We start from the raw sequence: 13,621 nt of genomic DNA, 5'->3' as shown, positions 1-13,621 counted from the left end.
GGACTAAGGTTTCAAGCAAACAAGAAGTGGCATTAAAACAACTGTTGTGGATTGTTTTAATTTAATTTTCCCCAAAACAACCCAGCAGCAACATATGGCTCTCAGTGAGATCCTGCTATTACATAGTTTGGCAGCTGGGCTGACCAAGACATGAGAAGATCAGGCACTTTGCAAAAGCAGTGTGTGTCAGCGTCTCTGACTGGGGAAGAAAATCCAAGCTCTGGGCCCAGTTTCTTCTCTGTATTGCTCTTGGCTCCCAGGACTTGGCCCTTGGGAGGGATCCCAGCTCCAGAGTATGCAAATAAGGTCTTGCCACAGATAGAGGACAGCTTCGGGGACCAAAGATAGTGAGTGTTATCAGCACTGTCATTTCCATAATAAGTAATAAATGTACCAGCTTATGACAAGACTGTGATAAGGATTTTGTGGGATATTTTCCAGTCATATGGAGTATAAGACTGTAAGTAATTATTGAATTATCCAGTCCAGCTTCCTGGAAGTCGGCAGCTACTGCACCCTGAAAATTTACATCAAAATGGAAATCTTGGTGAGGTCAGAGGGCTCAGACCTGAAGAACAAAGACTGTGTCATGGGCAGAGTACACACAGTGTCCACCTGCTTCAAGTATCCTGGTACTACACACCCCAGGGATGCTCCCAGCTGAACCAGCCTCAGTCTTCAGGGTACAGCTGAGGGCTTGGCTTTAATTTGGTCTGCTCTTCTAGCATTCGTTTTTGTTTTTCCCTGTTCTGAAAAAAATTTGTTCCCAGCTCATCATGTTCTCCCCACTTGTGCTTACAGGCCTGGGCACAGCAGTGGTTAGCAAAGCAAAGTCAGTGTTCAGTAAGAAACCTGAGAGGAAAGCCCATTTTGGTGATGCACTCTGAATTTCAAGGAAATTATATCCCAGCTAAGAGGAAAGGTTTCTTTTACTGTCTGACTCCAGTGCTTTCACAGAAATGGAGTCAGTTAAACAAGTACTGTGTGGGGTCATCTGCTTGGATTACATGCTCAGTTTACCCTGGTAATGTGCCTTGGCAGATAAGTATCTGATCATCTTTAGCTGGACAGCTTCTAGTTGCATGGCAAACTACCTTGCCAAGTGTGTTTTACATGATACTGACACGTCCTTTGCCAGTACATGCACTTTGTATTAAAGTTCCTCTTTGCTACCTTGAGCATATCCTGTTTGCTGATTCCCTCAGGAGTAAACCACTGTGCACCCAGGTGTCTCTTACACCCCTGAAAATCATTGGGTAAGGGATTTGAGCACAATGCTGCACGGAGGAGGAGGTAGGATGAAGAAAGGGCCAGGGGTTCCTGATGCTGAGCCACACAAGCTGCCTTCCTCTCTCTGACTCACCATGTGCCACAGTTTGGAAAAATCACTTGAAAATTATTTTCCCTCTTAGGCAGATGGGCAGAGATGCAAGTGCTTTGGCCTCTTTAAGACAGGTGCTGACTGGTGCCTTCTGTTTATTTATGGTGACTTATATGACACCTCACCCTGCACACCCCTGAGCTCTGCTGAGGTCAGGCCAAGAGGCACACATGCCCTTATGCCTCCCTGCATTGCATATCAAAAAAATAAACACCCCACAAAAAATAGTATACCTTGTTCTTTGATGCTGAATTGGTAGCTGTGGCAGGAAAAATATCTATTTCATTAATTCAGTGCCAGGATGACAAGTGCCAAGGAGCTCAGGGGAAGATGAGATTGGGTTTCTGACAGAGAAATCTAGAAGCTGCTCACTGTATGGATGACTACGAGTGATCCTGGTGGTTAGAGTCTCATGGCAGTTAGTGTACATCTAGTGAATACCACTGTAGAGCCCCGTGGGTGTATTCAGCTGGTAAAAAGTGGCTGTTTCTGCACAAGCTTCTAAGGTTGGTAGTGCTCTGTTGTGTTCTGCAGGCACCTGGAGCCATTGGAGATGCAGCAGGACATCCCAACAAGTATCCATGGTCACTGCTTTCCTCTGACCCTCTGGCAGAGCATGCAGCCCAACAGAGCCCACTGTGAATCCCCAGTGGCAGCAAAAGAGCAGCCACTGCACACATCCTGTGTCTCACATTGAGAGCCTGGCCTCAAGTGTGCAAGCATTGCCTCAGCCACCACAGTTTGTTTTTAAGGAATGAGATTTCCTAAGGCTATTGAGCTTTTGCTCAGACACTGCCACTTGACCTCTAAACAGTATTCTTGTGTTGGCATGTTAAAAGCTACAGGAAAAAAAATTTTCATGAAAGACCTTTCCTGACAGATAGTTCCCTTATTCAGAAATCTGCCTTGTAACTCAGAGTTTGAGTACTGCAAAGCTGAGGCTTACCCTTGCACACCATGACTTCTCCTACATCACTGAATGCTAGGTGATTTTTTTGTGTGAATAAAGCCTTACCACAGAAAAAGCAAATCTATTTGCTGTCTGTGTAATTTCTACACTTACCTCAGCTTGGGCAGTAGGGACCAGTAAGAGCTGCTTGCTTTTCCTGCTCCAATTAACTTTCAGGTTTTAATGTGCCAGTTCTTGAGCACGCTCAGTCATTGCAAGGTTATAAGGATTAAAAGAATTACAAGACATTTTCGGTCTCAATTGTTGGTGCTGTTATTTTAAAGCTTGCTTTAATATCATCTCAGATATCACTTGGGCTCTTTTTCAGGCTGGTAGAGGCTGGGGGAATTGTGCTGCTTTCAGATCTGGCAGCTGCCAGCAAGGCCTCCAGTGTCATCCCCTTCCACTCTCACTTTCTTGTGGTTTCCCCCTGCACAATGCTGAAATACAGTGTTTTGTTACCTAATAAAGTGTCATGCTCAGCAATATTGTGAAGCTATTAAATTCTGCTGGGTCATCCTTTGTGAAGAAGAGGATGTTGACAGAGCGGAAGCCCCATCCTTCAGCTATTATCTGGTATTCAGTGTCCTCCAATTAGTATGCACAATAAATCTAGTCCAAGACCCCCCACTGCTTTATGTAATTTCCATATTAACCTCACTGCTTCTCAACGTGTTCCTATTATTAAGCCATTTAAAGACTTCCCTTAATTCACTTACCAGAGCTATGTCTCATTTTCCTTTTTTTATCTGTTTGCATACATTTCCAAAGGTTCACTTGACACGGCGTCTGTTGTTGTTGGTTAATTTTGTAATTAAATATTATTTCCAGTATACTTTCTTTACTCCAACCTCCTTACATATGTTATCCTCCTCATCTCTGTCAGATTGCAATGGCTGGATTGAGAACTGATTGATTGTCATTTTATGTGTTCAAAAAGCCTACCCTTTAAGGCTGCCTTGGTAATTCTCAAACTAAAATTGAGTTTTGTGACAATTCTGCTCAATGAAAAATGTAAAATTTTTCTGGTGTTGCACTGTATAATCTCCTCTGCTGTTCTCCATCTCTGTGGGGTCTGGAAGGAAATAGAGTCAGGAGTGTGCTCCTTTCACTACACAGCCTCAAAGGCAAGTGGTTCTTAGCTCACTGGAGAAGTTGGGGATACAGATCCAAAGATGCAGCATAGGTTTTCAGGTCAAGGAAGGTTTAGAATTACTTGTTTAACTATAACAGAACTATACCATCAGAACTATACTATTAGTTTAGAAAAACACTGATGGAGGTGCCAGAGATTAGCCATTGGGTTTTTGCAGAGGTTGGATTTTATTTATGGGGGTATTTTGCATCCCTGAATTTTTTAAAGTGAAAACTGATAAAGTTGGACTTGTACAGTCTGGAGAAGAGACACTTTTGGGAGGACCCAACAGCTGCCCAGTGCCTATAGGAAGGTCATCAGCGTGAAGCCAGGGTCTCTGTAGTGGGGTATGGTAGGGGAGAAGAGATTGAAACAAGAAAGACAGGCTGGTAAGAGGGGAAGTTAGGCCGTGGAGCAAGTTGCCCCACAAGCTTGTGCTGGCTCCAACCATGAAGGTTTTGAAAACCAAGTCCTGAGCAGTCTGGTGCTGATCCCAGAGTTTGTCTGACTTTGGGGTAGGGTCTTCTGGAGGGCTGTGCCAGACTGAGTTACTATTCCATGGCCTCATGAGATATTGAACACTTGGTTCAAGTGGGATCCAGACACCAGGCAGGCCACTTGCTACATTTTCAAGACAGTAAGGACAATGAGTAGCCAGGTGCCACTCATCTTACAGCATCAATTCAGTCCCTGGCTCCACATAGCCAAGCTGGGGGTGAGGAGGCAACAGTGTGTTACCATACATCAAAAGATGCCTGGAGCCACATGAGCACACCTGCTTGGCTGGGTGACTGGACCCCAATGGCTTCTTTATGACAGGCCATGGAAAAGATCTTCCCCAAGGTGGGCTGTGAAGGAAAACTGGGAGGTAATGCTCCCCTGTCTCTCTTTTCTGCAAGGAAAGTTGTTTCACCCTATAGTGGTAGCTTGTGCATAAGCGGGAATGTCCTTTTGCCTCTTCCGTTCTCAGCCCCGTTTCTACAAGGCTTTGTTCCTTTTCAATATATTATACATTTTAAAAGCTGTGAAAAACCACAAAGAGGGGAAAATAATTGGAAAATAAACTGTGTGTCAAATTCTCCCTACATTCTGAGCACATTAATGTGAAAACATTCAAAAATATTAAAGTAAGGGAAACCCTGATTAAAGGTTTTTAGGAAAGGTATATAAAAGATAAATTATATATCTTCTTCCATTTTATCATTTCTGGCAGAGGAATGAGGAACCAGTAATATTTATACAATCATCCACCTCTCTCTATTCAGGGCAGGCTGGGTGCTATGCCATTGCTGTATAACCAGTGTGTGAAACTCCTGCATTTTGATGTCCAGAGCTCAAGAAATACTCTTTATTCTCTTAATAAGTAAAATATCTGATTTTGTTACCAAATAAACTATTCCTAGGGTAGGGAGTACAATGCAACACCAGCGGAAAGCTGTTTCTGTGGACTTCTGCATCCTAATCTAAACTCTCATATCAGAGGTGATTCTGAAATCCCATATCAGAAGGTGGAGAGCAATGGAAATGGGTTTCTTTGTGCTCTCAGTTTTCAAGAAAGGTCCTGGTTTGGTTTGGATTTGAGACACCTGGGGAAACGGTTTCACAAATCTTGAATAGGAAAGTAGCATTTTTCCTCCATCCAGGGATGCTCTGAAGACCATGAAGTTATCCCAGAGGCCAAGGCTGGGAAGTGCTCCTGCCACTTCTCCCCGTCATCACCCTGACTGGAGCACTGGATGTGGGCTCTGGTTTTCATGGGCTTGCTTGGAAACAGCTGCAGAAATACCAAAATGTGTCATTTCTCATCCAGCCCCTTCTGGCCCACAGCTCCACACTCACAGCCTGGAGGGCACAAAGCAAATGGCCATGATGGCATCAGCTTTGTTAGACAGGAGAGCCCTCCCAGCCACAGAACAGGAAAACAAACCAGCCTTGGTTTCCTGGTCACTTTCCTGGCCTGACAATTGGAAAGGTCCTACATTCATGGTTGTATTGCCAACTGGAACATCGGTGACCTCAGACTGTGGGACCCAAGGAGGTGCTGCTCAGTGTTAACCAGCTGCTGGTGGAAATCATCTGCTTCTCCAGGGAGGCTGGCTCCTGGCTCCTTCCCCCTCCACTAGCCTGCAGCACCAACTTGATGCTCTCTGCAGTTTTTAAAGGCCAATTCAAAAGTGGGAAATGTTTGACATGACAGGCGCTTTGGCCACTGTTGGCTGACAGGTTAACTTGTGCTGCAGCTGCATCCCTGCAGAGCAGATCTTGCTCCTCTGGGTGGCTTTTCACATCCAGCCGTTCCAGGCATTTCTGTGCTTCATGCAGATGAGGGGAAGAGCAATCGTCATCCCTTCCCCAGCAACTCATGTTCCCTTTTTATTCTAGAGTATTAAAATAAAAGAGCACTTCTATCAGCTGTGGTAATCTGCTTGAGAAACAGATGTATCTTGAAAAAGATGGAAGCAGCTTAAACATCTATGATGGGCTGATTCCTAATTCCCTGTTTGAAAGCTGAAATTATCTTCATGTAACTTAGAAGAGGACATGGTATTTGTCTCCCTAGGCAGTCAGCACTCTGCAATAAGCCCCTGAGAAGGCTGAGTCTTTAAAAGAATTTATATCCCCTGGGGGAAAATTACTCTGGTTTATCTACGATTTGAAAAAAAGGGGGGGGGGGGGAGGAGAGTAATTTCACAGAATGAATTGATTATGGAAATTTTTTGAAGTATAGAAGATATTAGATTTGGTGACCAATGGGAGCTAAGTGCCAATAGTACAAGTCAACTTTCATTACCTTTTTTTCTTCAGTTTTCTGCTGGCTTCTAAGAACAACTGACCAATGTTAGGATCTAACTGCAAATGAAAGTGATATGTTGTAATCTCATTACAATAAAAATACATGTCAGGCTAACAATTCTACAAAAGAAAAAAAAGTTCTATATGTATATAGTAGTTATAACTATCTACGAAAAACATCTTTTGGACTTAATTGTAAATTTGTTTTCTTTTGCAAAAGTTGTGTGTGTTGCCTCCATCAAACACTACCAAGTTTGTTCTCAGCGTATCTTTCTGACAACATAAATTCCTGTCTGTGAGGGCTGAATCCCATTTAACCCATCTCCATCACACACAGGAAGTGGAATGGTCTCTAGTTATGAAGCCAAACTTAAATAAAAAGAAAGAGCATTTGTTGCTTTGTAAACAATCTAAATGCACATGTGTATAATGTAAGAAAAAGGCTCCATAAAAGAGGATGTAAAACAGCCACATAAACCTGATAGCACCTCCTTTTCCAGTCTGGATTTATCCCAGTACTGTTGGCATTATCATAGTGGAAGTGATGGAGTTGCCCAAATTTGGGGATCTGGCTTTCTGTCTTAGGACTAGCACAAGTGTTATTCATCCTTTTAAAGTAATTAGGAGAGCCCTCTGTCCCCAGCAATCTTGGTGGCTGGCTGTCCTGCAGAGCAAGTCACTGTTATTCCACTGTGTCTGAACACATTTCAGAAGTGCAGTGTGTGATTAATAGCACCTAGAGATGGCTGACAATTTTACAGTTTGAAATGGGAAAAAATCTACCTTTACTGCCACGTTTTCTTTGTTTTATTGGTGGGACTGATGCTCTTTGACTGGCTACCTGCTCCAGCTCTGGGCTCATTTGATTGTCCAGGGAAATGGGACCCATCTCTCTCCGCAGTACATCCTGCTCCCTGCGTCCCCCTGCGAGTGCTCTGCAACACTGCCTGCAGCACCCAGCCCATGTGTGCTCAGCTGCTGCTACAAGAAAATGTTGGATTGCATCAGTGTGGGAGCTCCTGGGCTCAGGGGCAGTCGGGCAGGGAGAGAACACAGGCAGGGAAAATGCAGGCAGGAGGCCAAGTGGCCCTGTGGGCTGACAGGTGCTGCTCGTGGTTGCCCTGCCAGGTCTGAGTGACAGCAGTGCCCTTGACTTGCCTACTGGGACGAGGGCACTGCATCCCCAGTGCTCTGTCAGCAACCCTCAGTGTCTGCCTCCAGAAGAGGTGGGGAAAAGCAATTTTATTTCACACTGGTTTACATTGGGTTGGGGTTTTTTTCTACTTAAGTGCCCACCCTGTACATGCAGCTTCCAGCTGGATGTGGCAATGGGTTGCAGGATGTTCCCATTGGAGGGCTGCAGCTTAGCATTGTTTCAGAAAACTGCCCGCTGCAAACATGTCAGACACCCTCCTCTGCCCTCTGTCCTGCTACCCCAAAGACTAAACAGTCTCAAAATGTGCAGAATTATCTCTAGAGCCTTGGTCCAGTGTGCCTAAAACATAACGGTGGCTGTGTGGGAACAGCAGCAGTGGTGCTGCTCCCCTGATGTCCCCAAGCAGAGGTGCTGCTGCAGTGTAGTGGAGACACTGGGGCTCGGCCATCCACCACTGAGTGCCCTTTGTCACACTGGCCATGGGAGGCACTGCTGTCACCCACCATCTCAACCCACCCACAAAGCACCGTGATAAGGACAGTTGCCCAGTATGATGGTTTCTGCAAGTTCTTGCTCTTCACTGAGCAAGCTGTCTCTTCTGAACTCATCTGGGTAAAAGAGAGACTTTCCTCAGTCCTTTTATGTCTGAGGCTGCACTATGAAATCCAATAGAGGGCTAAGAAATCCTTTTTTTCTTCATGCATATAGTGTATCTCTTTGGCTTGAACCTTCCCCGTTTAAATGCAGCCTGGAGAGTGCATTAAAAGTAAAAGGAAAAAAAGAAAGTCCATGCAAAATAGTCCCCTGCACATGTAGTCCTTCCCCAAAAAGCAGGTGAAAGAGAGAGCAAACCACATGTGACAGATGTTAGTCACGCTGCCAAACGCACTGCTGGCAGGAGCCAAGCCAAAAGGCAGTCAGGGAACCCCTGCAACATTGCTGCCTTAGTAGTTTCAGCTTCCAGGCAAAGATGCTGCTCTATATTGTGGTACATATAAAACTTGCAATTGTTTTTTTTTTTCTGCTGTTCGTGTTAAAGGAAATCAATTTTAGAGATTATTAAGATACTATTTACTTGCAGAAAGTGTATTTTTAAAATAGGAATTAATAATTTGACTGAGCAATCTATAGTCATTTATATTTTGGTTGTTTACCTTGTGTGCCATACAGAGCTAGCAATTTCCTAACTTGCATGGCATTCTGTGCAAGGGTATATTTTGGCTTCTGCTGCTGTGTCAGGCTAATGCCACTGTTGCTATGGTAATGGTGATGTTTGAGTCTGCTTTGTCACCTTTGTTCTGCTAGTTTTTTCTTTACAAACAAATTCATGTTGTGGAGGCCTGGAAAGCAGGCAGAGGGTTTGCTATGGGAGCTCAGTGCCTTCTCTTTTTTATTTATTTATAATAGATTTTAAAGCAGTATGACAATTTCAGTGATGAATGAAGCCTAAAACCAGCAGAACTCATCAGATCTGCTGAAGCCATCCTCCTATATAAATGTCACTGAATTATCCCTCTATGGCAGATTGGACATCCTCGTTGGGGGTACTGCAAGGCATCCCATCTTAATTAGAAGATGCCCATAAATATCAGTCCATCATCATCCTGTGCAGTTTCATCCAAACTTTCAGAAATTCTCCATGATTTAGAAAAAGTCTACCAAATTTTTATCAGCTGCACCATGACTGCCATCAATTTTTCAAGGCTGACTCATTTCCTGCCATTCCCCCTCGTTCCCAGGTATCACTCTCAGGACCATGCTTTTACTTCCAATTAGCCCACAATAAAATGCATTTTGCTTGTCCAGGTGCATCAGACTGTGTGATTCAGCCAGCCTTTCTGCTTTATTTACCCTCCTGCCTTTCTCTGGGTGTTTTATCAGCAGTGATTTCACATTTATTTCCACATGACTAACGAAGATGCTGGGGAGTAGCTGTGTGTGGGACTCTGAAAAGCCCCAGCAGCAACTTCTGCACCTGAGGATATATCTGTTTTCTTTGCTCAACAAGTCACTCTACACTGGCATTTCCCCAGTGTGGCAAAGTATACCAAGCATGAAGCAAGGCACAAGCTCCTCAACCAGCTCTGGCAGGACTGCTGAGGTTGAGCTGTTTGAAAATGTGGATCTCTAGTGGAGTTACTGCACATTGTCCTTGACTGCTGGGATGGACAACATGTACTCCAGCATCCCCAATTTGGACTTGTACTTATCATACATGTGAAGCAAATTGGGCCTGAGCCCTTGTTTATTCCTAGCAAAAAACGAGGAGAAATGGTGAAGGTCAGCTGGACTGCTCAGGTGCCCCAAGCGCCTGGCACCCACAGCTCCTTTCCACAGGACTGGGGCAGCACATTTGGAGAGGAAAGGAAACCAGAGCTCAGCCTTTGAATAAAGGAATACAGTGAATCCACCCCATAAAAAATTATGAATTCATGCTGTTCTGAGGAAAGGAGGACCCCAGTTCCCTTTGTGGGCAGGAGAAGAGGCAGTTTCAGCAGGGGGTTTGGGGGCTGGGTGGCTGTGCCAGCCTGCTCTCTAACACAGATGAAGCACCACAGCATCTTGTGCTTTTCAGTCTTCTTAAGACAGGACAGCAGGCTGCAGTTAACCTCCAGAGTCAGGAGCAAGGATAGCTTTACAGGAGCAGCCAGCATTGCCCATACTCTCCCTGAGCCAGGGCTAGAAATCATGAAGGTCTAATTCACTTTAAGCTTTATTTTGTGCTAGGAATTGCCAGTGTTTTCTTCTGACCCACACAGGCTTCCCAGCCATGAGACCTTCCTGTTGTTATCATTTCTTGCTCCGGCTCTCTGTGTCGTGCTATGGTAGCAGGTAGCATTGAGGGCACAGCATTAACACAATGTGCCTGTGGGGCTGCAGCCCACAGATGGGTATGTGCCTGCTAATAACCTCCTTTGCCCCTGAGATTCCTTGCTTCTGCAAATATAAAGTGGGAGGATGGCTTTCTGGCAGAGGGTCAGGGCCCAGGGTATCCCACCCATACTACGTACCAGTGGTAGCGAGCTTATTATAAAAGAGTGTTTATCATTCCTGAGTCGTTTATTTGAGGCAAATTGAACAACATGGCAATTACCCCCAAGGTGCCCAGGGACCATTTGTGGTCTCTTGTGTGCAAATGATACCATGAAACTGTTTTGGAAAGCAAAAGAAAAAAGAGAGTCTTTATGTCCCTCACTATCTCGAGGCCTTCTCGCTATCTGAGGCGGTGTGGCCGCGGGGGACTTTGATGTTTGCTCCACGTGCAACAGAGGCATTGGCGGTGCCTGCTTTTATAGCACCAATACAATATTAACTGCTGCAATTTAAGATAGCCTGTAAAGAAATCTTGAGCAACTGGCTAAGTCCAGAGATACAGTTACTGTTGCTGGTGTGACATTTCGTCCTAATGGGATCAAGGCCACGGTCTGCAATCCTCCCTGCCTCTTCCTAAAACATAGTCGGCAGTTTTTAAGCAGTGTTTGTTCCTCAAGGACTCATAAAATCACCTTTTAAGATGGGGAAAGGCACAAATTATCAGGAAGTTCTGGTTTCCAGTAGTTTCTGGTTTTTCTAAAGCTTTCCTGAGGAGAACTGAAGGAAAAGGAGGGTTTCAGCAGAAGTGGCCCCTGCGCTTTTTCAAGAATGTAGAAACTAGAAAATGGTAAAAAATAATTTTAAAAAATCTCTGAACAATTACTTATATCACTGCATAAATGCCAAATATATCAACTGTGTTTTGTCTTTTCTGTCATTTCTGAATAAATGCCAGGATCATGAATATCAGAGCTATCAACACCACAACAGCTTTATTAGACTCAGAGCTGCCTGCATCTTGAAATGAAGATCACCTTTAGGGGAAAAGAGGGAGAAAAAATCTCTTAAAATCCACCAGATTTCAAGAGAGGCTTTTTCCCTATCTCATTTGTAGCTGTACCCTGGCACAAGAGAGCTAGCAGAGAACTCAGTTTCTCCAGATGGTTTGCTGAGTGTACTGAGCATCATCAGCAAGCAGAACTTTCCAGCCTGGTGAGCTGCACAGGACAAGAGAAGGTCACAGGGATGGCCATGCTGGGGGACATTTCCACCACTCCTGCTGCAGCTGGTTACCCGCTCCTGGCATCAGGTCACCCACTCCTCTGAAAGTCCTCCCATGCTGCCTCTCTCTGACAAGGTGGCTGTGGCTGGAGGACCCAACCACGCTGAAGGCAAACCACACATTCACCAGCTAGAATTCCTTTTCTTCAATCCTTTCTGCTTTTTTTCCCATCCAGGAAGGAGTAAGTCATGTTTATTATTTGTTTCAGCTATTCCTCCCTTACAAATCAAACAAACAAGGTCAACAGTTTTATTTCATCCTATTTGCTTCCTTAATGTTGAAGTCATTGTTGCTGTGGATTTCCTGCCTCTCAGTGATTGACAGCACAGAGAACAGCTACCTGACAGGTAGGCAAGATCTGTCTCCTGGAGGTTAGGTGTGGAGTTGTCTGCTTCCCTCTGCTTTTTGTTATATTTATTTACTTTTTTCTTTCATGTTTTTCTTTTCAGAAGGGTAAGGCACTGTTTTGTTCCTTTTTCCCCTTCTCCTCCTTCAAAGATGGACTGAAACTTGACCTTCTGATTGTTCATCTCAGATGCTCTCAGGAAAGCTCTGAGTGGTAAATGAGGTTCCTAATGCAGGAAGAGATTACTGTATTTTTCTTTTCCTTTTAAAAATCTTGAATAGATGAAAATAGATGGTAATCAACAAACCTGTGGCTAGAGGAAAAATCCCTTTAACTCACATTTTACTTCAATTACATTCAGGACAAAGAAACACATTGCACCATGTGCATGAATAGATGCTTTATTATTCAAAACAAGCTTCAAAGAGCATTATGTCCCCTATAGAAAATATGCAATCAGTGTTTAATTCAATGGTAGGATGCAAATTTAAATTCCCATAAGGGGGAGGCTGTTAATGCCATTTAAATTGGTTGTAAATTACAGATAATACGCTTGAGACCCGAATACAGATGAGGAGAGTGTTGCTTTACGAATCCAGCCCTGCTTTGAACTTTCTAAGTATTTATTTATGGACAATAAGTCAGTGCAGGCTTGTTTACACCTATGCAGTCATCTAACACAATACATATGCAGAAAAAAAAAGTATTTTGTTTTTAAAATACAGAAGCTGTTAGATCCAGTTTGATGAAGACTGGTTGTGTGGAGATGCTTTTTGGTTGCAACCATGTCTGTTCTCCTCTCTCTCTGCTCCAGAGTCATGTGTTTCTATATGTTATGAATCGCACAGAAATTAGCCCAGAGCAATTGCCATTTCCCTATTTTATTAACAGAGGAGGGAAATCCTGGGTGCCTAGTGTAATCCATTGGTGTGTGCTTGGGACACCAGCCCTTTGCAGGGCTCGGAGCCTGCTGCTGCCTTTGCTGGGGTTGGTATCTTGGTTGTTTCACTATAGTGGCTCTGCTGTGTCCCTCCCCATGGCCATGGCTGTCATGGAAGGAGCCTCTCAGCAAGAGTTTTTAGGGGATTTTTTGTTTTCAGAGAAAGCAATGTTCTGTGGCTTCATCCTTTGTGCACCAAAATAATCATTAAAAACAACCGATGCACTTTAAGACCAACAACAACAAAGTGTTTAAAACGAGCTGTGTGTCTCACGTAGCACAATGTCTGTTTGCTGTTATTTTCTGCAGTGTGTTTCTTGCCCATTCTTTGTATAAAACAATAACTTGTAGAACTGAGATTTTTTTATTTTGTAAAAGGCAACTAACGAGTCATTTGAGAAGCAGCTCTGCAAACCACTGATGGTATGAACGAGCCCTTCTGGTATGGAACCCATTAAGGCCATTCTAGCAATGTTTTGCTGGGCTGTGTCATGAGAAATTTTGGAGCACATTTCTTCATGTTGTATGTCCCTAGGTATATCAGTATTTCATCAGCACATTGCAAACTGAGTAAAAATACTTTGCATTGCAAAAGCACCACATTTTGTGGTTAATTTATTTCAAGGCAGTAGAGTTAACCTTCCCAGAGTCTTGGAAAAGTGGCCATTGCTCTCAAACACTATTTTACAGAGTGGTTTTTACTTTGAATATGTATGTGTGGGTGGGAGGGTGGAGGGGCAGAACACACCTCTTTTAATTGCTTCTGAACCTTCTGGGTACATCATAGGAAATGTCTATCTCAGTTACTTGAAGTTTACACAAGTG

General features: G+C 43.9%; 1 long non-coding RNA gene across 1 annotated transcript; it reads right to left on the bottom strand.

Annotated features, from left to right (window-relative positions):
- Positions 1-4,796: 4,796 nt before the first annotated feature.
- On the bottom strand, positions 4,797-10,892 carry LOC137468337 (uncharacterized). The gene is made up of 4 exons (XR_010995884.1): positions 10,426-10,892; positions 9,621-9,665; positions 6,257-6,311; positions 4,797-5,239 (listed from the first exon to the last, which is right to left on the bottom strand). It is a non-coding gene; the product is annotated as an uncharacterized lncRNA (long non-coding RNA).
- Between the last annotated feature and the right edge of the window lie 2,729 nt (positions 10,893-13,621).

The sequence above is a fragment of the Anomalospiza imberbis genome, chromosome 2 (genome assembly GCF_031753505.1).
Source record: "Anomalospiza imberbis isolate Cuckoo-Finch-1a 21T00152 chromosome 2, ASM3175350v1, whole genome shotgun sequence".
NCBI classification, from domain to species: domain Eukaryota; kingdom Metazoa; phylum Chordata; class Aves; order Passeriformes; family Viduidae; genus Anomalospiza; species Anomalospiza imberbis.
The sequence above is the reverse complement of the archived record's forward strand: the minus strand, read 5'-3'. Positions and strand labels throughout refer to the sequence as shown.